This window comes from Oreochromis aureus, linkage group 7 (genome assembly GCF_013358895.1).
Source record: "Oreochromis aureus strain Israel breed Guangdong linkage group 7, ZZ_aureus, whole genome shotgun sequence".
In the NCBI taxonomy this organism is placed as follows: domain Eukaryota; kingdom Metazoa; phylum Chordata; class Actinopteri; order Cichliformes; family Cichlidae; genus Oreochromis; species Oreochromis aureus.
In genome coordinates this window covers 40,012,950-40,037,989 of record NC_052948.1, presented here as the reverse complement: position 1 = coordinate 40,037,989, position 25,040 = coordinate 40,012,950, and the positions used below count along the sequence as shown (strand labels likewise).

The 25,040-nt window shown below is 38.8% G+C and overlaps 1 protein-coding gene across 3 annotated transcripts in view; it reads left to right on the top strand.

The window, feature by feature from the left end:
* The window catches only part of LOC116312198 (spermatid perinuclear RNA binding protein), an 83,154-nt gene that overhangs the window by 4,974 nt on the left and 53,140 nt on the right, over positions 1 to 25,040 (top strand). For all 3 annotated transcript variants that reach the window (XM_039615186.1, XM_039615185.1, XM_031729556.2), the window contains exon 2: positions 24,447 to 24,537. The gene's annotated coding sequence lies outside the window, so the exon portion shown is untranslated. The remainder of the gene's footprint in view (positions 1 to 24,446; positions 24,538 to 25,040) is intronic.

The following is a 25,040-nucleotide window of genomic DNA, read 5'->3' as shown; positions in this document are numbered from 1 at the left end:
TGGCTTCATCATATTGTAGCTTGTCTGTTCCTTGTGTATTCACTCCACTTGCCTGATTCCTGTCACCTCTAAATGTGTCCCTCGGTTCAGCTCTCTTTCTTCTGCATCTGTTTTATGTACGCCTGGGAATGGCGTCATGGTCCTTCAGCAGCTTGGGCTCTGGTTTGCTTTATGTTATGTGCTCAGTTTAAACAGTTTGGAATCTCAATAACACTCACTCAGTAATAAGAGGAGACACAGCAATGTCACGGGACGTCTCCCTCTCCTGCCGCTACCTCTGCAGCATTTGAGTGTGTTCTGGTGCCCACTGCCTATCAGTGAAACAGGAGTCTTTCCACCAGTTCTCAGATTCTAGCATACAGAAGCACATTTAGAGTCTCATCTGGCAAGGAAATGTAGCTTTAATCCAATTGGCCAGAGCTTTAGTAAAAGCTTTCCTAATTGGCTGATATGGAAGCTGGCTGCCAAGGTTCCAGTAAGCACAACAGGGAGTTGAGGAGAGTCCCAGAGGTGCTGTGGTGCAGGAGAGACTGTGCAAAGGGCAGATAACAAGAGAGTGTGCTACTGTTTTGAATATTCCTCCATACACAATAATAAAGAACCTGCTAACTCAGATCCATCCGCCTGACCATATCTCATTTTCAGCTGTGTCGTGTGCCACACATATGCAAATGTACACATGCAAACACACACTCCCCCCCATGTGCATTAACAAGAAAGGCTTTTGTTTCACAAACACAGGAAACATCTTCCCTACTTGGTAAAGGAAGAGTCATCAACGCAAGAGTATTGTGTCTGCGTGTGTTTTATAAAAAGTGTGCAGACAGAAAAGAGAGACAAAAAAATGCTACTGCCAACAGCCACATCAGCCATTCCTGCTTCCTTTACCTCAGGAATCCAGGAATAGTTCTGGGTGACAGAGACACCGGATACGAGATACGGAGACAAAGAGAGAAAATACACAGAGGCGTAGAGAGAACCAGGAAAGACAGAAACAGTGTGCAAGAGATGGCCATGTAAGGTTTACTGCACCATAGCTTTCATTGCTGCACAGAGACACTGAAGCTGAAATTAGTGTTTCAGAGGTTGGGATTTCAAGTTACTGTTAACGTGAACTTTGTTTTATTTTGGGGGGGGTTTGTGGCTGCTTTATAACGACACAAAGGCAGCCTTGATTATATGATTCATTGTTGAGTCTCTAGAAATAACAGTGAGTCTGTCTAAAAAATGGCCTGTTGTGGTTACATTATGATTTTAGTCAAGCGCAATTAACACCGTGTTATAAATAATGAATGAATTATTTGCAATGGCATTCCCAAGAAGAGCTAAATTGTTTGCATCCATATTGTAAACCACTTAGTGTGGCATTTACACAACCCTTGTTCTACAAATTGGGATAAAGTCAAGATAAGTGTTGGGAAAGTATTAACTATTTCCTTCAGAAAATGATCATCCATATAACCCTTTTATCAATTCAATTGGTCAATTCCCACCAATATATAGCCATTCCTTTAATTTGTTCCCTCCTAGATTGTCAAAGCATTGTGTCAAGCTTACTAGCATTTTCTTGTGTCTTTGTGATTTTTTTTTTTTTGGTATGATGTCTTGCCAGATGTTTGATCACTATCTTTGGCTTATTCCTGTAAATTTTGTTTGTTGGATTTTTGGATCCTTGCCTGTCTCTTTGTGAATTGTTGGATATCTGGGCTGTCTTCCTGTGCTGGACCCAAGCTTTTGGGCGTTTGCTGTTCCATTTACAAAGGGCAAACAGCACATTGGATATGAACAATAAATATAAATAAATATAAACCTTCTCATACTAATGCGTTAGACTAACTTTTGTCAAAATGTTGGGAAAAAAATATCAGAACAATGTGTTGCTCCACTTTCACACTGTACTTGCTGTAAGATGGAAGCTTTCAGAAGTCCACTACATTTCTGCATATTCTGCATTACTTGCATAGGTGATGCTGAATTTCCAGGAAAGGGGAGGTAGTGGTTGGGTCTGTTAGTTTGTGTTGCAACACCACATTTACTGAAGGAGTAAATGAATTATCCTTTGTTTAACAGTTTGGTATGGGATGCCCGCCTGCTCTATCACTCGGATACTGCCACTCACTGTCAGCTCTCCCTCGTATGCAGTTGTTTATGCACAGGCGCACACAAGCATATGATGTGTACAGAGCACATGCTGATAACCAGTTTAGGTAAAGTAGAGGCAACTAAACTAATTCCTGCTCCTTCATCTCGCTCTTTTACTGTTTTGTTCTCTAATACACTCATTCAAAAGTGTGCACACATCCTTGCACCCACCCACACACACACACACACACACACACACACACACACACACACACACACACACACACACACACATACATACACAACCCTGCCTGTCCCCTTCTCATGTCCCAGCTCTGCTTACTGTGTCAAAAAGAGCTTAGATCAGGGAAACCATAGCTTGCCCTCGTTCTGACTTCCAGGAAGATGGAGCTATTTATTCAGACCAAACAGGACATGTTTGGACTAACGCTGGAAAGTTGCCAGGCAGAATCCGAGCATGGTTCAACTAATTTGGTTAATTTGATCCAAGTGCCATAGCGAAAGGTGCTTTCCTCTGTTTGCTCCAAAAAAGGCCAGAATGGGTACTAGGGTTGCAACCCTTAAATATATTTTGTAGCAGTAAATCCTCCCCAAAAGGTTATCATTCATTTATTCACAAAAAAGTTGGTATAAAAAGAGAAAATTCCAGTAGGTTGATTGAGATGTGTTACTTCACAAATGCAGGTAAAAAACCAAAAAAATTGTGCTCTTTGGATGCATATAGGAAAAAGCTAGGGAGGTTAGACTTGTACTTTGCTTTGTGATCAGTAAGTTATAACCACAAAACCCCAAGGCCCCGTGGCATTTGCATTTTCCCAGAGACCAAGGTGAAATTCATTGTTTTGTTCTGCTTCAAAAAACCACCAGGTTTATTCAGTCAACTATCTTTTATAACAAAGAGATTGTCAAAGAAATCTTTAATATTTTCTCATTATTCCGCTTTTTTGCAAGATAAATAACTGACCTGATTACCAGAATACTGTACTCTATACTATTAAAAACTGTAGTGTACTGTATCACAGTTGTGATATCCTGTCCTTATGTGCTTCGTCTGTCACTGTTAAGGCTCTCGTCTTTTAAAAAAAAAATTCGTACCTCAGAAAGAGCAGATGAAAGATTGTTTTTGTAGCAAACATGAAAAATATTGTCAGTTCTTGAAGGTTTGTAGCTGCTTGTGCTTGTGGTAGTTGTTAGTGATCCCATCTCAGTCTGCACTGACACCTGTCTACAATTTAAAAAAGTAAGATCTTGTTATTTCTGTCTAAAGAAGCACTTGTTTTCAGGGAAATGAGACACCCTTCCTATCTCCTTCTCCTTCCCGTTATAAAACGTAACAGAAAATAAGAAGTAATAAAGCTTTGAGAATAAGAAACTGTAGGCGAGTCTGTTTCCACTGGGACTGTCTAAGGCTTTTATTTGTGCTACTGTGAGGGGAAAAAGTCCTGGGATCATGAAACAGTCAAAACTACATTTGACGTTCATCTCACAAAAAATGAGTGAAGATTATAGCTCAGTTAAAAATAATTAACCGGAATACATTGGCTGTGTTGTGTGTGCAGTCGCGTCCCCATAAGCAATATTTTCTCTCAACAGCAGTGACCCACTGACCGGTGTTAGCAGATTAATTGCTGCTTTCATGTTAAGCTGTGGCATATCACCCTGTAATTGGTAATGGAGATTATCAGTTAGATACTGTGGGGCCATGACAGATTTAGATTTTTATATATGCTTATCGTAAGAAAGTAGGATTTATGAGATTCTGTTCTCTTCTGTACGCACAAAGTAGCTCACGCTGACATGCACACTAAGATTACTATTTTAAAAAAAGAAAATCTGTATGTCCACTTGTTACTGTCAAATTAATGTTCCAGTGCAAGTTTAATTTCTGAAGTGGTCCTTATGTAAGGCAGATACAACTGATACTATTATGTGAATACCAGTTTGTATATATGTGTGTGTGTGTGTGTGTGTGTGTGTGTATATATGTATATATATGTATATATATATAGATTTTTTTTTTACTGAAATGTATAAAAGCCACTTGTATTATATGCCTCAGTTCTGAAGAGGATTCAACAGAAGCAGAAGATGCAACAGAACAGCACATCCTTCCTGACACACTCATACATGCTTGTGAGCAAACAGACGTGAATTGCTGTGAAGCTTTACCATATTTTCTCCTGAGATCATTTCATCGTTTCACTCCAGCTCACACATCAGTGTTAGCCTGACTTTTATAAGCATGGCCACCATTCAGCCAGCGGCCAGTGTGTGTGTATGTATGTGTATATGTAGCTGTCAAGGAAGAGGAAGGTCAGGAGTGTACGAGATTTGTATGCGTTCAAAAGTCTATATGCTTTTGCTTGAGTTGATAAGCTATCTCATCGCCCGTTTGTTGTATCTTTGTAAACTGCTTGGTGCCAGAAAGTAATTGTTCATCACCGCTGGTTTGCAGCATGCAGCTTGTTCTCATTCTGTGCGTAGCGATATTAAACACAAGCAAGCAGAGGATACAGTTAGAATCAAAGAGCCAAGTGCCAGTTGGATAGTTATAGTGCTGGGCAATATGACCTAAAACTTGTATCACATTATTTTTTTAAGGACTCTGGGAGTGTCATGATATATCATGGTATTATTATAATAATCATTATTTTTTTCCCCTATCAGTGGCCTTCATATAGGTTTATAGTGGTTCATTCATCTAGCAGGAGTATGTAAACTATAACACACACTTTTAAAACTGCTCAACCAAAACAACAACTAATCTATTCTTTAACAGGCATCTTGTTAAAGGCTGTTCACGCAGTCTTTACCAGGCTGCCTGTTCTGCGTTTTGGTTGGATGTAATTTCACTTTTTATTATTTAAACAAAGTCAACAGATGGCTCGTTAGTATTGATGTTTCCACAGCAGAGCTGTGAAGTGTAGCCTTGAAACCAACTCAATTTGGAGTTATACTTTCTGTAAAAACACCTAACAGGCTTGAGTACCAGGTCATCTTTGCCTGAGTTCGGCTGGCAGTAACAGAGCACACGAGCAGCGTGACCAGAAATGACAGAAACAGTCTCTCTCTCTCTCTCTCTCTCTCTCTCTCTCTCTCTCTCTTTTTTTTTTTCTTCATCCTCCATCAGTCTTCACTGTTATTTAACACGCTGTTATTTTACCTGGCTAGCAGAACAGTGCAATGTTGTACAGTAACTGTGCTGCTATTAGTTTTACAAATTGTTTATATTTCACAGATTATTGTGTGCCCTGATTTTTGACTTGATGTGTTAGTTGTAAATTATTAATGGTTGTGCTATATTCGTTTTCTATAATTAGAATTGAAGGATACAAAGTAAAAACAGCCCCGCTCTCAATACGCTGCTCTCCTTGTAGCTACTAATAAGACACATTTAAATCCTGTGAAAAGCCACAGTGGGGTTTTTGGCTGTTTACTAGTATGGCTGTATTTGAAGAATGTATAAAATTACAACAGGTATACCACCCACATTAGAAGTTTATTGCCTCCTTAACTACAGTTTTTAATTGCATGAATTTATCACACTGTTCTTTTGCTACATGGACATGTGTGTGATAAACAGATGGTATGTGTGTTGTTCATAACAAGCTCTGAATGAAATTATGAAATGCTGACAAACTGCACGAAGAAGTCTTACAAACTTCATTTTTTTGTGGCAAGGGTTTTACTTCAAAGTCAGATGCACTTGAGGAGTTTCCCTTGACTATTTGTCATTAGCCTGTAATGCTTTTTTTCATCGTAGCCCAGTGAAGTTATTGGTTTCCCACTTTTCAGTGTTAATGACTTTCATCAATACTCCCGTGGATGTGTCTCAGATGTTTTGCATTTAGCCGGAGGTTTTGCGTGTAGGTGTTTAGAGTAAGAGCTACGTGCATATAAATGCAGAAATATGGGAGATAAAGATAAACCAGAGAAAAAAAGGACTTTGTAGTTTGTAGTATTTTAATAAGTCTGAATAAATTGCTACACTCTGGGGCTAGTGTAGAACATCTTAGTCTATTCTTATCATTCTTATCATGGGATGGGATTTGAGTAGTTAACGTCATTGAGCTATGGATCAACGTGAAGTTTTCAAATTATTAAAGTGAACAAACATTCCTGAATCTATAATTTCCTGGCATAAAGTGTTTGAATTGAAAAATTTCTGTGTCTATTTAAATGTTTAATTTCCATATACATACACATACATACATATATATATATATATATATATATATATATATATATAATATGCACTTTTTTCCAAAGAAAACACAAGGCAATGTGGATTGACATGTGAGGATTATATCATTCTTCATTTCTGCTGAATAGAATTTTTAAATAGCTGGATGCACAAGAATGATGAAGGAGTAATGTTAGTGGGTCTTGAGCTATACTAAATATTGCCATTAAGACAGCGGTCCCCAACCTTTTTTGCGCCACACACTGGTTTAATGTCAGACAGTAGTTTCACGGGCCGGCCTTTAAGGTGTCGCGGATAAATACAACAAAATAAAATGATACGACCAAGACAAAAACTGTGGTATTTTGTTAATATAATAATAAACGCGAATTCTCTGTGTCATTGTGTAACTTCATTAGCAGCGTCCTCCTGAAAATGCGGCAACAACATTGAGAGTAACATCCTCCTCTCTGCCCCTTAATGATTTCTGGTCACTATGGTAACGTGTAAATATTTCTTTCAAAATAAGACACACAACTACAAAGACCCAGGGAAACCGAGTTAACAATAAAAACCCTGTAAACCAGCGGTCCCCAACCCCTGGGCCTCGGACCGGTACCGGTCCGTGAGTCGTTTGGTACCGGGCTGTGAGAGTTGAGGCTCAGGTGTGAAATGTATGGTTTTCAGGGTTTTTATCAGTTTTCAGCGTTATTTTGTTATCGTTTTTATCGTTAACTCGGTTTTCCTGGGTCTTTTCACGTGTGTTATGAATAAATCTTCTTTTTTTCGGTACCGGCACTAGTTTTATTTTGTTGTATTTATCCGCGACACCTTATTGTCAGTCCGTGAAAATATTGTCGGGCATAAACCGGTCCGTGGCGCAAAAAAGGTTGGGGACCGCTGCTGTAAACCATAAACTTCACACCCGAGCCTCAACTCTGGCGGCCCGGTACCAAACGACTCACCGGTCCATGGCCCGGGGGTTGGGGACCGCTGCATTAAGATATCATGGTTCTCTTTTTATGGGAGAAGCTTCATCTTGCTTTGTCTGGATGTAGATGCTGCTACTGGCACCCTTTATTTTCACGGGTAGTTTGTTCCTGTCACTGCCAATAATAATTGATCTTTCCTGGAAGTCTATTGATTTAGAGCTTTTCTCCTTGTGAAAGTAACATCAGCGCATGTTTGCTGATGAGAATATAGCCAGATGAGAGCGTATCGACCAAACAATCGACCAGTCGACTACAGCCCTGCTCAGAACCTAAGCTGCTGTAGGATGTAACTTGCACTGGAATAAAGAAAAATCTTTCTGGTTCAACTTGCTGACTTTTAAGCTCATTAGAGTGTTAGTCTGACAGCTTCCATACAGCTCACACCAGACAGTCTCTCCTGCCAGCGCAAAAGAGTGAAAAAAACAGCATAAACCACACACCATGCTGGGCTTGTACTGGATGCTGCCTGGACTGATGAAACTCATTTTTAGCTAAAACTGATAAGTTCTTATTAATAGATCTAGTTCAGAAATAAGCTGAAATACAGATCTTACCATGCAGATGGGTACTACAACAAACAAATATCAGAATGGCAGCCAGACCAACCACTTGAATAACCTATTTCAGTTTTCAGGCTGCGTGAGCGTGGGCATGACTTTGTGGTTATTGAGTAGGAATATTCCTTCACAAATGAATCACTGGGTTAGAGACACAACATCTCCAGAAGGCTGAACCAGCGTTTGCCAGCTTTCCTGCAACACCCCCTTCTGTTCCCAATCTCAGGAGACGAAGCCACACTGCATAGATATCGTGTCAAGATCTTGGTAAAATGAGCTTCTTCTGGCAGGAAGTTTGCAAAGCCTGGGAGCTCTGACACTAAAGGCTCACTCACCTTCTGTTACCAGCTCAGTCTGTGCAACAAGCACCCGGGCTCCACTAAGACAACCAAACTGTGCCTTGGTTCCCGAGTGATAAGAAGAAGAAGACTCGGGGGCTTTATAGTTATCTGTAAATTTAGCATTTTATCTAAAATGATGCAGCTTTTATGGGTAATACAACAGTTTGAATGAGTTGTAAGAGGATATGATAACAGTATAAACAACACGATAATGAGAAAAGAAAAGACTTGTGCTTGTTTATCACTTGTTTGTGCGGATGTTTGGGGAAAAAAGATTGTGTCTTAATTATCGCGTAATTATGCCTTAACTGTACATAAATATTTGTGTCAGTTTCCATCATAAGGCTTGTGAAAAGTCGATAAGAAGGATTTTTTTTTTCTGTGAGTGCTAATATAGTATTTTAATACTCATAAGTAAGCACCAAATATAAAGGTCATAAATCGGTGAGCTTTAAAGGGTTGTTTATTGTGACTTGTAAGTTATCTCTGCACGTCTTTTGCATCAGTGTAGTGTAGGATATTTGCAGGTTAGTGATCATGATAACCTGCAATGTTCATGATTCTGACTGAACATGATCCATGCAAACTGAGTCCCCTATATTAGAAATCTTGAGTATTAAACTCATGTTTTTATAAATTTATATTTATAATAACGATTTTTTAAATAAAAGATGTGTCAATGTTGAAATTGTGTTTTTGATCTTGTACTGATGTTCAAGAGTTGTTTTCGATCAGATTGTGAAAATCTGCAGCCAGTGGTCAGTGTGACGTTCAAGCAGCATTTGTTGTTATAACAAGGGGGGAAAAAGGACTGATGCAGCTTGCGAAACACAAGCAGGAAACAACTTTAAGAGCACATATCAAGTGTGGAAATTAGCTATATATCTGAATGCCAGCAGAGCTGTGTAGCAATTAGACTACTGGAAGTCTGTTTTAATACCAAAAAGCAAGGCATGCTACTGGTAACTGTAACGAATCGACCCAAACAAACAGCACAAATCGAGAGGCAAGGGCTTTTCCAAATGAAATTAAACGTGCATGAGAAAGAGATTAGCTCTGACACATTGACTTGAAAGGAGTAGTCTATATTCAGCCCATCCCGACACTCGATAGGATTTGAGTTGGAGATCAGTGATAGCCCACTGTCTTACTTTGTGTTAGCGAATAAATTTGACCTATTTCATGCAGAAATGTACTCTGTAGCACGTTTTGTTTTGTAAGTTTTTTTTTTTAAAGAAAGAAAAAACTGCTGCACTGTTGGCTGCAGCAGTGGATCCTCCTCCTTATGGAACAAGTGGATCATTAGGTACTATGTGTTTTATTTATGTGCATCCTGTTTCCAGCCCTCTTCCAGAGGAGCAAAGATGAGGGACCTTGATCCTTAATAGTAAATATCATATTTGTGATTTTCATCAATACTTTCAGCAGTAAAGCATCAGTAGTTTGAAAAACTGTACTGTATTGGGATCATGGGATGTCATTAACACATGGCAGATACTTTGTGTGGCATCGTTTCATTCTTTTAATTGCTCTGTGGGGCTGTAGCCATGCAGCACTAGACACAGTGTATTTTCTTTTAACATTGTTACTATATAATTATAGCATTAAGTTGCCCACCATCTTAATGTTAGAAATGGGAGCGTCAGTCACTAGTTCAGTCACCTGTTTGAAGACAGGCGCCACACAAAGACAACTGTTTGTGTTGTTAGTTTCTAAAGCAACAGTGGAGATAGATGATCAAAAACATTTTCCTTTTTCTAAGGTTTCTGTTTAGGTTTCCTGTTTAATTTACAACCTCACTGTAACTATGTTCAACTATAAGAAGCAGAGGTGTTATATTGGGTTTAGAAATCCATTCTCTCCATCAGATTAAATTTAGGGCTGCAGCTAAAGATTATTTTGGTAGTCGACTAATCTGCCAATTTTTCTTTGATTAGTCGATTAGTCAGGGATTATTTCAGTAACTCTTATCTCTGCTTCCTGTGGACACACCTCCTGTTCCAGGCTCCAGTACCTCACCTGCGAATCACACTGTTGTCTTGTCCCACAGAAAATTAAAATAATGATGCAGGAAACATATGAATATGAATTTTTTTTAACATTACTCAATAGGACTGTCAGAATCAAAACAAAATAAATAAGAAATAAAGTAATGTAAATAAAAGTGCAAAAAAGTGCAAATAGGAAACTAAATTGCTTCTGCCCATAAGTTCAAATAAAACTTCAAATTAAATCAAAAATATTTTATTTTCCAGTCCAAACTAACAAGTTAACAAAGTTACAGATGATTCACTTCATGAATTCACAATTGCAGTGAACATCCTCCAGAGTTAGGCTTGCTCTTATCTTTGAGATGATGTTATCAGCTGCTGATAACCACGCTAAAGATGCTCTCTGTCATGACCGCAGTCATTTGAGAAGTGCATGAGCCTCTTTTCAGGACAAACTCATCTATACTCCTGTGCTTAGTACTAGTAAAACAGAACAAAACAGAATTAAAAGTGCCTTGAGGCAATCTGTTGTTGTGATGTAGTGCAATGTAAATAAAACTGAATTGAAATGAACTAGAAAAGACTGTTACTAATCACAAATTTGGTTGTATATCATAGTTTCTCAGATCGTGTAGTGTTCAATGCCAATTAAACTGTTTAACTGATTATAAATATAATTAATTATTGAGATGGTTCAACCCACACATTACCTGACGTTAGGTAGAGGGGTTTACTCTTCAGAATAAATGCTAATATTAATGTGAGAAAAAATAAACAAACTAGGAGACGGTGTAGCTACTTCTGTTTAATTTGTTAGCATTTCACTCATTAGCTAACAAAATCGGTGTTCGCTTAGCAAGCATCATCCAGAGAAGTTTCCGACAGGTTAGCTAACACATACGTCACTGTACAAACATTAACATAAACAAGGTGTCAACGTGACACACTGACTTAACTCTTACAGCTTCCTGTTGTGTATTGCAGTTACAAAAAGACATTTACGCAAAATTAGTTGATGACGCGTCGACAATAAAATTCACTGTCAACGAATTTTTATAGTCGATGTCATTGATTATAGCGAGGATTGGTTGCAGTTCTAGAGTAGATCTAGGCAGCCTTTAGAGATTTGGAGGAATAAGAACTGTTTTGGGTAAATGTGTAAACAGTGTAAAATTTATGAGTGTCATGTGGGAGTTTGTGATTTTAGGAGGGGCTTTTGAATTTCTTTACCAAGATCAGTCATAAAGTGACTTTATTGTTTTAATGCGTATGGACTTTAAACTTCCCTAAGGTACAAGGTGAAAATAAAATAATGTCTGCAGTTATGAGATTGCAGTCGTTGCAGCAGTATTTAAGAAAGATACCTTTAGCGCACAATTTACTGTCCGCAGTGGACCACTCCGTCTTTTCAGTTATGTGCGGCGTGACATGTTTTCTCTCTTTGTGTGCAGACTGTTCAGCCATTTCTATAATCCCCACTTATATAACACATATACAGTGTAAATTAAGTACAACTAACATACATTAACTGCAAAGCCAAGAAAGGGTATTTTTTTCTAAGCAGTCACTATTATTTGAATTGATTAGACACTGTAGCCAAAACACACTCTAGTATGTTTTTGTATTATTTCAGTGGCTAAATAGCTCTTTCTCTTAGTGACCCTGAGTAGTTATTTGCCATCAAAGATCTGCTGTATTAACACTGTAGCGCAGTGTTCAGTGTACTTCAACTAAAAGGCTCCTGCACGACAAGGTTGATATTATATTTTGTTTTCATTTGGGCAAACTACTACTCTTTAGGCCCACAGTTTGAAAGACTAGTGTGCCACTGCACCATTAAGAGCTTTTTATACGTATGTAGTGCTGTTCTTTCCCATATTTATGTAAACTTGCCCAACCCTGCACCACTCATGTCACGTATCACATACAAAGCCCAGTACACAGACACATAAAGCTGTTCTTTTACATAGGAATATAGAGCAGGTGGTTTAAATGGAAAGACATAGAAACTTCGAGTACTGCTGCAGCGTATTACATATGCTGTAGTCAGCTCAAGCTATTTCTGTTGTCCCAGACAGCCAGCCAAGAATCAGCCCTACCCATTTTGGACCAACGCTGCAGGTTAATCCATTATGGCTTTGAGTTCTTAATGATTTTTAAGCTGTGGACTCATTTTAACAAACCTTAAATCTGTTAGGCAGGCATGGAAATTAAAATATCATCGTATCATGTGTGTATTTTTACTGAAGATGCAGGGTTTTTTTTTCATATTTGCCTGCCTTTGACAGAAAAAAAAACATATAGCCCTGTATTAGTTTGTCTTGCAGATATATGACTCCAGGATACACAGATTCATCTAGTACAGTATGTACAGTAGTCTGATGAATAGTCTGCAGAATAGTTTGTATGCTTCTTCCATTTTTCATCTGTAAAGATTTAATTACTGCTCAGAACTGCTGACAAACACACACTGTATGGTTTATGGGTTACTCTGTGGTGCTGGCTGGGGGAAACAGTAAAATCCCAGAAACACAGCAGCCCATGAAATATTTGGTTCATGGGATAACATTTCATAGATGGAAGTAAAACTATAGACCGTTTGAAGTAGTTGTCAAGTAGTTGAAATGCTGATCAAAATAACCAAAATATTTGGTTTTGTTCAGGTTTATAATCTAATAATCCTTAGTCTTTAAATGGTTACCCCAAAGTTATCTGATGAACATTGATGAGAAGTCAGTAAAATGCAGGATGCTTGGCTGAGCAGACAATAATAAGAAACACTGTAGAATATTAGTTAAAATGATATAATAGTCATCTTTCTAGAGGCTGTTTCTGTCCTGTTATTGTATACTGGGCTATGCTATGTTATATGTTATAGCCCAAAATAAATGAGAAAAATAAAAAGAAGAGAAAATTAAAAGTAGTCCTGAGCTCTTGCATTAATCATTAAATAATCCTGAAATAATGTAGCTGCAAATTGGTTTGTTTATTAACCAAATTAAAATCAAATTAAATGCTGTTCTTTGATGCCCACTAAACCGCTACATAATGTTAGAAGAGCACGATATCACATTAACTAGAGACACACGGTGAGGCATCCAGTTTGGATGTTTTTTTCACTCATAATAATAAAAGCCCTAATATAAGAACTCAACAAGTTCTCAGTGTTAACGTTTAGTTTCATCATCATTATAGTTGTTTAAGATGTGTCACATTGCTTAACTTCTGGGTAATCAGATGGTGTATTGTTAATAATGTCATTACATATTCCATCAGTATAGTGGAAGTGGAGTAAATGAAGAGTGAGACTATAAAGAGGAAGCAGAAAGTGAGAGTGGGGTTAGTTGCCAGAAAGGAATATGAGGGAAACTTGCAAGTTTATGTGATAAAGTTGCAACTATGTTTATTAGCGGTGGAAGGAGAGGTCAACAAAAGAACTAGAGAGAGAGCTCAGGGGGAGATGAAAATACGAGGGAGGATGGGTCATAGAGGACAGTTTGTTAGACAGATGGATGGACGGCTAGATGGATGTGCACAGAGATGCTCTTCATCCTTAACAGCCCAGGGTGAAGCGAGACTGACTCCTGCTTCACACTGATACTGCATCCTGAATCACTGTGATACCTCTCGCTCTCTCTCCTGTCTCTCCCTCTCTCTCTGGGAATTCTCTGACCCAGTTAGCTCCTCCACTAAGCAGCAGCAGAGTTATTTTTACATATTACCAGGAGACAATACTTCGTCCTCTGATCGTCCTCCCCTCATCCATACGCTTCCCTACGCTCTCCTCCTCCTCCTCCATCTTAGCTATAGCCATCCTTTTGTCTCATATCATCCTGTTCTTCGTTCCCTTTCCTATATATCTAAATCTTTTGTATATGTCCACTGGCTTTGATCCCTTCGTGTCCTTTAGAAAAATAAAGCCCAGTCAACCCATTGATTGCAGAATATTGATTTTGATTGTTCAAAATCATAATAAATGAAAGCGAACTTATATTTATTATATCTTATATATTTTTTTTTTTAATCATTTCAGTATTTACATTTTGGTTATGATTTAGTTACAGTGTATGATTTGGCTGTGTGTGTGTGTGTGTGCATGTGTATGTGCTACTAACCTATGCAACCTATGATTGTACCGCCAGGATACTCTTGTAAAATGAATTTTTAATTTCAAGAGGTTTTATTTCTTGGTTAAATAAAGGATAAATACATACATACATAGTAAATGTATAAATGTTATAAATAAACATGCAGGTTCCAAAATTAATACTCACGAAGCACCACATGCTGGTGGATTTTTCATTTGGTTATCAAGCTTACTTGCCAGTAACTGTTTATACCAAAGTAGTCTGGTAACACAACCAGACGCCAGAACACAGTGAAGCATCTACCGCATTTTGATGTCATTTACAGCTGTCTGCGTGCACACACGCACTCACACACATACAGTGTAAATTTGACCCCATTTTATTTTATTTATTACACTTTTTAAAAATTTTGACCATTAAAAATATGTTTTAAATACCTTCGGTCAAAAGTTGATATTTTGTAACAACGGTCTTCACCTGGATCCTACCTAATCTCTAAGCAACCTAACTAACATCACAAAATATGTTTCTAAATTCACTCTCATACTATAAGAGCGAATTGTAAGAGCTTTCCGTAAAAGTGATGAAATCAGTTAATCAGGTAAAATGCAGGAGTTTCCCTAATGATCATCTCTAGTTCACATATGCAAAATGATCACTCTAAATATTACTGTGTACATTAGAAGAGTGTTGGCCACACATTTTCATTCAACACTTTTCCTTATCTTATTTAATCAAGCCTTTTTCTATGAATCACAAATCCCTCCTACTTCATCCTCCTCTCCTCTCCTCTCCTCTCCTCTCCTCTCCTCTCCTCTCCTCTCCTCTCCTCTAGAGAGTAAATGGACAGAGAGTGTGTAGACAGGTCATCTATTCGCCTCCTAATGATGACGGATGGCAGGACTGCAGAGAGCTAGAAGAGAGAGAAAAGTGGAGCGATACTGGAAGATAAAGAAATAGCAGAGTATGAGGAGACTGTGTTTATATTTGTCTGCTGGCGGGCAGATGGTGGGAGCTTTAGTGATATGTTGATCCTCAAGTGTTTATATCGTTCTTGTCATCTACCTGATAGCAAACAAGCACACACACCTGCAAGGTGGCATCTGGTGTAATTTACACTTTTGAAGACATGCACGCTTCCATCTCTGTCAGTCCTTTGACTTTCGTGACCTGAGTGCACGCATGGATCTTCTACGCTAGCAGTAGAAGACGCATGCAAACTCTGGAGTGTTCGTTGTGTCTCGCTCGCTGACATGCATACTCGCTTGCTCATTTTCTCTCTGCCTCCTCTGATAGCTGAGCAGTTGCATGCTACTGTGATTAGTAATCTAACAAACTGAGTAAAACCTGTGTGTCGTCTACATAAACAGCAGATTGTTGCATCTGAGCTCTGGTACTTAAAATAACATTTGGCACTTGTGAAGTACATATCAAGTGGTCAAGTGTAATAAAAAAGTCACTTAATCCACTATGTTTTTAAATACGAATTAGGATCATAAGATTTTTTTATTGTTTGAGAAACCATAACTTTGCCTCTGTATCCAACTACCCAGCTGTATTTGCTGATACTGTACTATGTTTTTTTTAATGTATTTATGGATTACATAGTGCTTTGCCCTGAGAGTAGAAGTCAGGTTGTTGCTCATTCAATACTGAAATGGGATGACACAGGAGGGGTCACAAGACTGTAGTTATTTCCCCAACAATCCTCTTCTCTCAGCACAGCTCACCTCTCTGTTATCTCACACCTTCCCATCTAAGAGTGAATACAAGGCTGACAGAGAGGAAGTGTTAAGACCCCATCTGGTGAGGTTACAACAGAGTACACAAAAACACACACCTCTCTCTCTCTCACACACACACACACACACATGCACTGACAGTGGTAAAGTCTCACCCTTCCCAAAGTACAGAAATGGAGACAGGCTGTAGCTATGGCAACCCGGAGAGAAGGGAAATGATTGGGTAAGGCTTGGATTTGTTAAGAGCTACTGCATGAAGCCCAGGGCGAGTGTTAGTCACTCTTTCTCATTTAGTGTTTGTGTGGTTATTGTGTGGTGTGTGTGTGTTGATACGAGTGTGGGTGAAGGAATCACAAGGAGTCAAGGCTTCTCTTTTTTATTTCCCTTCCTTGTCTGTCTGCCTGCCTTTTTCTTGTTTCTGTTTCTTTCAGCAAAGTTATTCACCATGGTCCATAAAGTAGAAAAAGACTGAATCGCATCAGTTGGTTTCAAACACTAGCATGGCTAATTGGATGGGATGAAACACTTTTCATAGCTGTGACATCAAATAGACCATTTTATCGCCCAGTGTTTCGCTGAAGGGCAGGCATATGCTCATATTTTGCTTTTAAAGGAGAATTCCCAGTTTTGACTGCAGTTTGTCATTTCTAGTTTTGCTCATAAAATTGTTTTGTTACTTTTTGCAGTGCGTTGTCATAGATTTCATAAAGAAGTAAGGAAAACTACTAATCTGAGCTTTTTAAGCAGGCTGAGATGTTTGTGAGTAAAGATGCATCAATCGACTGGCCAAGGAATTTGAATCGTCTCATTTCCAGTTACCAGCTGGTCAGAATCATGTATGGCTGATTACAAGGTTATGCATTTCATGCTTGTACAGCAAGCGCAAAAAAGTGCAGGCAAATAGTCGCGCGCACATTCATATCACACACTAACATGTCAGTAGCATGGAAGCTCGTCACTGTGAGTGAAGACAAAAAGTTTGCCAAAGTAAACCATGGGGGGACCACCATGAAAGCCTTTATAACCAGAAACTTAAATCATCCTCACTCAGCAGAACATTTTAAAGATGCTAACAAAGGCCAAGTGGCTAAAGCTATCCAAAGCTCACAGCCAACAACAACCAGCCACGAGTAAGGCTCGTTGAGCCTCGGTATGAGCAAAGGGTTAAAGCAGTTATCTGTGGAAGTTATAAACATACTGGAAAAATAAAATAATGTTTTTTTTTTCTCTGTTTGTTTTATTGTAAGATAAGGTAGGTTTACAGAACCTGATTTTCAGTTAATTATCTTGTACCTCTTTCCAGTAGCAGAGCACTATTTTTTATAGTTTTATTTTCAGTTGTTCAGTTGAGAGAATATCCTATTCATTTCTTTTATTGTGCATTGAAGAAAAGTTAAATTTTGTTTTTATGTGCTCTTAGTTACTGAGAGAAAATAGAAATTGGCAAAAATCAGTGTCAGCAGGTTGCAGAAATTGGAATCGACCAAAACAATTACAATCTGTATTCTGGAGGAAACCAAAATCAACACTCAGTGCAGCTGATTTACAAAATAATAAATATAAAATAAAAATGAACTGTCAGTGATAGCTTTGTCAGTGTTATTATCTCTGATGATACAAAATAACGTGTAGCAGTTTCTTTTCTTTGTGTGTCCACCTTTTTGGTTTGTCCATACGGGGTGTCTCGATTATGCTGTCTACATTGCATTAATGTCGGGGATGTGTTCTGCTGCATAACAGGTTAATCTGTTAACATATCCTAATTTGTAAGTGGTAATTTCAGGGAGCAGCTTTGAGGACTTCTCTCCCCTGCACTGCATTTCCACCTGATAATGAGAAGAAATCCTGACATCAGGATCAGTGACTAAGCAGAGAAAGTCATGCTGTGTAATAGAGGGGTCTTTAGTGATGTTTGAAACCAAGATGTGTAATCTCAGTTCCTAACAAGGAACTGAGTCTTTGCAGAGGTGTGTTGATCCTTCTGTTGAAGTGTTTTTTTAACAGCAAGGTTTTTCTTTAGTAATTGATTTATTTTTAATGTTTTTTAGAAAAGTGAAAAGTTGCTGCACGGCAATTTTGCTTACTCCAGCTCTCATGATCTGTTTTTACTCTTTTTTTGCAGAACAAAAGGGAGAGAAACCCTTTGTTCAATAGTAGAAAGATACAATGCTGAAATAGCATTATAACAGTTTCTTCTTTTCTAAATAGAAGTCATTCCTTTTCTAATTGGGCTTGAGGCCTTTAGAGAATTTGGAGGGTTTAGCTGAGCGTGTCCTTTTGATTGTGCAGTGGTAGCTCTCATTTAAATTCTCATGAATTTTTCTCACATCAGACCGGCACTGTAGTCCAAAAATTTAAGCCTCTTTATTTTTTTTTTGTAGCGAAAGCAGAATAGGTGAGGGTTTTACTTTCAAATTGAATATTTTTTGATTCAGTTGAACTGATTTCAGGATCATTTCTTTTACAAGGACAGGCTATTTAATTTCTTTTAGCTCTTACTTCTAAGAATAAAGAAAGGCAGACGGCAGTAAATGACTTTGGAACGGCTTCATTTGTATGACCTTAGATTGCTTTTGTTGTTGAGTGGAAGGAGGAAAAGCGAAGCTTCCTCCACAGGAATGAAGAACAACAGGTTGAACGTGGAAACAACCTGGCACCTTTCAGTTTTTATTCCTGATGTATACTTGTTTCTCGACATCTTTGTTTCTTACCCTCAATCATTCTGCGGTATCACTGGATTTTTTATAGCGCCGAATCACATACTATCTCTCTTTCAACCCAATGCTCATATTCTGTTTGTTTCCCCGCCACCTTCTAGTTGTTTCCTGAGTGGAATTTTTAAAGCCAAGGCTGAGTCAGTAGAGATCCATGGGTTGGCCCTTCTCTAGAAAGAGGAAATATGAAAAGAGAAAAACAATTCCAGGGTTTCTTCCAGAGTGTATGTCTCACTGTGACTTTTTGAATTGTCTGGTTATATTCACCTTGGGCTAGGAAAAGCATAGGCTATAGCTCACATACTCAACACACACACCATCCTCAGGAGAGCTTAATTATTTCAGAGAATTGTCTATATTTTTTTAATCAATATAAAGTGGATGGGTATATGCAAGAGCATGGCTGTAATGAAAATAATTCACCATAATAAGTCAACAGCAGTGAAAAGAAATGGAGTAGAGTCCCAGATGTGAAGGGCCAACTTATGTCATTGTGAATTAATATCAAATAAACCTTAGATATTCAACATGCTGCACTCAGGAAACCTAATAAATCATTGACAGCTGTAACAATTTAAAAAAAAACATACTAATACAACACAACAGAACTACGTTATTGTCTGACTAATGGCAACATCCTCACACATTACACTCTGAGGGCTCTATACTAATGAAACGGTCTCTTTTATCTGGGATTCTGTGAGTAATCCACAGTAGACAAAAAGCATGGTGAAGGTAGCTGTACTCAGCACATGAAATCCACAAAATATGAATGATGAAAGGTTTTAAAATCTATCCAGAGAATTCAAAGGCCCCGGGTGACAATGTTCTTCAATAAGACGTGTGGAAAATGAGGGTAGTGGTGTATTGTGTTGCATAGTATCATGAAGGGTATGCATCAGAGAGCACAGCCCTGACCTTGATAGGAGTGTAAATGGAGACATGTCTGTTTGTTTATTTGTATTCCCATTAGCTTCCTGCACAGCAGGAGCCACTCTGTTTGGTGTCCACAATTTTAATCTAAATGTTGTCATTTCATACACAACAAGCCAAGAAGCAGCAGAAATCTTTGCAGCTTTACATTTATACTGTTAACTAACGCATGTGTGTAGGCATTTCTTAAAAAGTGGAGATTTTACTTATAATTCCTTTATTATGTGAGGCAGTTGCTCTGAAAGTAAGCAGATTTTAATTTTTTCTGTTTGGTTGAGGAATTATTAAATTGTGTAATTAATAGGGGTTTTCCTGCTGGTTAGAAAATAAATTGTGTGTAATTTGCTTGGTCATCTTTGTCTCCAGCTTCCCTCGGCTGTGTTGAAAGTACCTTACTCATCTGAAAGGCCTCCGAGTCCCAATCTGTGTGTTTTTTAGCAGAATTCCTCTGTGCTTGTGTAATGAAAAAGTGACAATCTGGCCATCTGTAAAAACACAAACTAAATTTTTTTTAAGGGTTTTTGGTTTATGAATTGAGTAAAGTTCCTATACCTCCTACTGTAGCGTAAAATTATGTCTTGGCCTACGCTTCATTGCACCGTTGCGTCTCAGTTTGACATCAAGATTCTTGTTTGTGCTATCAATAATGGTTTGCAAATGAAATGTGAAGGATTGGCAAATTAAATAATGCTCGACACAATGTTTGTTTTCTCTTCCTTCGAGCTCTCTATTAAGAGCCGTGCCAGTCGATGGTGATTGTTATCTGACAGTACCGTATGTCTCCGTTAACTCCTGCAGTAGTGCTCTGCTACAAAGGAGACTAATACACATCTGTGTCACTTTTCCTTTAAAGAGGTGTAAAAAATTATTTTCCAAACATAATCTTGTTCCTTGCTATACCTCTGCATAATATATCTGTCACATTTTCTGTGAAAAATAACAATATGAAGAGATTTTTTAGGATATAATATTCACATCTGTAATTACAGTGTGGCTTTAAATCTCTGTTTTGTGGGAGATCTAATTTGTGTGTCAGTTGCTGCAGAATATTGCCACAGGATATGCTACACAAATTGTAATGCATTATTATCAAACTGAAAGACTGCTTACTTAATGATGGGCAATCTTTAACATAAAATGCTCTCTTTTTTGTTTTTTAAATTTCCCCATAATGGTGCACTATTTTTTATTTTGCTGTGTCTGTTTTGAATAGTTGGTCTGCACTCTGTGTATTAATAGAAAGCATTGACAACATGTCCTAATTAACTTTTAGCTTAGCTTTTCAAGGATTCATATTTGCATACTCTGCATGGCCCAAGTTGCTGAGTAGTGCTTTGTTTTTGTTAATTAAATTATATACAACCTTCCAGATACCACACACACACACACACACACACACACAGAAACCAAAATCTCAAAAAGACAAGCAGATTATGCTTTACATTAAAGGTTGCTAGTACAGCTTGTCCGGAGGACACCAAGGCCTTCCCTGGCCAGCCGAGAGATATAATTGCTCCAGCGTGTCCTGGGTCTGGCCTAGGGCCTCCTCCCGGTGGGACATGACCAGAACACCTCACCCAGGAGGCGCCCAGGAGGCATCTTTGTCAGGTGCCCGAACCACCTCAACTGGCTCCTTTTGATGTGGAGGAGCAGCACCTCTACTCTGAGCCTCTCTTGGATAGCCGAACTCCTCACGCTATCTCTAAGGGAGAGGCCAGCCACCCTTCGGAGGAAGCTCATTTCTACTGCTTGTATCTGCGATCTCATTCTTTCGGTCACTACACACAGCCTGTGATCATAGGTAAGGGTAGGGACGTAGCTCGACTGGTAAATTGAGAGCTTTGCTTTTACACTCAGCTCTCTCTTTACCACGACGGACTGATACAGCGTTCGAATCACAGCAGCCACAGCACCAATGCGATCGTGGCTCGCCTTGTAATCAAAAGGTTGCCGGTTCGAGCCCCGGCTTGGACAGTCGTTGTGTCCCTGGGCAAGACACTTCACCCGTTGCGTGGTGGTCAGAGGGCCCGGTGGCGCCAGTGTCCGGCAGCCTCGCCTCTGTCAGTGCGCCCCAGGGTGGCTGTGGCTACAATGTAGCTTGCCATCACCAGTGTGTGAATGTGTGTGTGAATGGGTGGATGACTGGATGTGTAAAGCGCTTTGGGGTCCTTAGGGATACAAATACAGGCCATTTTACCATTTACCAATCCATCGTCGATCTCCCGCTCCCTTCTCCTGTCACTCATAAACAAGACCCTGAGGTACTTAAACTAGTTCCCCCCCCCCCCCAAAAGCATGCAAAATAACATCATTAAAGTGAAATATACACTCACTGGCCACTTTATTTAATGTACCTTGTTAGTACTTGGTTGGCCCCCCCCTTTTACCTTCAGCATTTCTTTAATTCCATATGACATAGATTCAACAAGGTGCTGGAAACACCTTTATAACAGTGTGGTCATATAGGCATGGACACGGTCAACAACGATACTCAGGTAGGCAGTGGGGTTGAAACAAAGCTCAGTTACTACTGAGAGGCCCAAAGTGTGCCAAGAAAATATCCCCTGCACCACACAAAGCAGGGTGCTTTAATTTGTTTGCACACAATTTTGACCCCACCATCTGAATGTCACAGCAGAAATCAAGACTCAGTGCTTATCCAGTCACTCATACTGTCTAATTTTTAGAATTTTAATCCTATTTAATCCTATTGTAGCCTCAGCCTCAGCTCTCTCTTCACCACGACAGACTGATAGTTCTTAGCTGACTTAGCTGAGTGGTACCTGGTGTGATTTTCTGCTGCTGTAGCCCATCTTTGTCAAGGTTTGATAGCCTGTCTGGCACCAACAACAATGCCACCTTCAAAGTAAAAGAAATTACCTTTCTTATTCTAATGCTCAGTTTAAACTTCAGTAAGCTGTCTTGATAATGTGCACATGCCTAAATGCATTGAGTTGCTGCCATGTGATTGGATAATTAGATTGTTAATTTGCATTAATGAGCAGCTGAACAGGTGTACCTAATAAAGCGGCCAGTGAGTGTACACAATTTAGTGAACACAATTAGTAAAAAGCATTAAAATGTGTGTGTGCTTGTACGTGTGTGTGTGTGTGTGTGTGTGGGTGTGCAGTCTTTGCAGCGTCCTGTGTTTGCATGCACGTGTAAACATAATGAATAGACTGACAAACAAAATCTCTCTGGAAACCAGTTTGTCTTGCAGAACCATGAGATCCATTACACCTGCCAGCGCCGCACCTTATTTATGCTCTATTATCCAAGGTGTGACTGCTTCTCAAAAGAACACACAGCAAATACTCAACATTTGTTTTGCTTTGATTTTCTTGGCTGTATGATAGTGTCTTATTACTTTTTTTTCTGAGGGTGCGCCACTGTCAGTCTGTTGTATCTGGTTTTTCAGGAACATCAATTTCTTTTCTTTTTTCACACAGTGTCTCATAGGTTAGTGATTTGACTGTAATATACAACAGTATATAGCTTCTCAGACTTATTCTCAGAAATCTCTTCAGTGCACACATAAAGATGGTGTACAACCAAAATCTTTACCACCATGATCCACCATTCAAGTTTGGTTGGTCTTTACTGTGTTATTGAAAAACCCATCATTTACTGTCTCCAGTTGTTTCATCAGTTATTCTTTAATGTGTTTTAGCAGTGAATTTGAAATGTGATAAAACTGTGCTCAACAGGGCAGCCCGTAGGCTCTAGAAGTTTTTAATGGCAGCTGCCCAATCTTAATATTGCACAATTTTCCACAATCTGTTGCTATCAGCACAGCTGCACTTCTTACCATCTGCCACCTTAACACGTTTTTCTTTATTTAATTCTAAAGTAGGGGTGTGTGATATGATTTTGGAATGATTGGGACTGAATTCAGGAGATGGTGACAACTTTGCTGGTAAAGCAGATCAATTATGCCTTTTTTCATCGCAGAAACACAGAACATAAACCAGCAATGTGTTATCAGAGTATTAATACAAAACTATTTCATAATTTTCTTTCTAGACTAAAGCTTGTTAAAAGAAAAGAGCAAGGTTGTATTGTGAAATAGGACCAGGAAGTATTCAGTGACTATGAAAAGGTAGTTGTGTAAGAGAAGCAGAAGAGCGAGGTGAAAAGCAGTAAGTGCTTATCATAGCAGAAATAAGCAACCTTTTGTGCCGTGATGGCTTTACGGAAGAAAAATGCGTCAGGTAGTAAATTATATCATCATTGGGAAGTGGCTCATGTTGCATGAATTGTGCAGCTAAATTATTAGATAGTCTTAGAGGAATGAACATCAGCATTTCATAGATAGTTCTGTGATAGAGTGCAATGTTATCGAACTGTTTGCATGCAAGTTCTCGTTTCAAACACTTTGCTGTGTGTAGTGACACATGCAAATAATAGTCCACTTCCTCTTTAGGGTCAGTTTTCTGGTTAGCGAAGATTATGCCAGTTGGTACGCTTCTTCATTTTCTACAAGAGGAAAAAAAGAGAGAGAGATGCAATAATTTCTCTGTAGTTTCTTTTTAGAAATGTTTGCTACAATTCTAATAATTGTTTACATTTTTTAGCTGAGGTTTTGTTTTCCCTATCCCCTTTCTTTTTGATGTTTCTGATGAAGGCAAAGGAAAAAGTAAAGCTCATTTTCATCATTTTGGTGACAAAAAAAGTTTTGCAGTGAAAAATATCTCAGTCTTATAATACATTCTCCCCCTGTGATCGCTTTAAGTCAAGCAGAACATTGCCCTTAAGTGCCACTGTAGTGACTGTAACCAGACTTTAAACTTGTGTCTTCTCAGGTGCTGAACCCTGCCTGCTCAAACACCGTGACTCCAAACTGACAGACAGGGGAAAAAGTGGACAGATAAACCAATAGGAGGCCAAGGGAGGGTGAGTGAGTAGTCTGTATACTGTATCTCTGTAGGCTGTGCCTTGAACTCTGTTTCACACTGTTTAAAGTGTTGCTGCTGCTATAGTTGGGTGGCTCAGTGTTGACAGTTTAGACCAGTAATTCTGAAAGCAAGACAAGCCCTGTAGCAAAGAGACTGATGCACTGAGCCCGCTGAGGCCAAAACTAAGTCTGCTCGTGTTTTCTGTTACCCTCCTCAAGATTAGTGCTTTCATCAGAGGCTGTTCAAAAGAAATGACAGTTTCATACTTAAGTAATATAGACACGGCTTTATTTTGTGCTGAATTTTACCTAGAAAACAATCAAAGAAGGGTTTTTTGTTTTTTTTTAGTCCAAAAACTTGGAAAATGACAAAGAAGAAAGGAGACAGATGTTCAGCAACGCTTTGGGAACTGTTCAGCTAAAAGAATTCCATCATAGATCTGCTAAATAGAAACAGTTTCCCCATCTTCATACAAAAGGTTTTAAAGAGGGGCCGAATTTG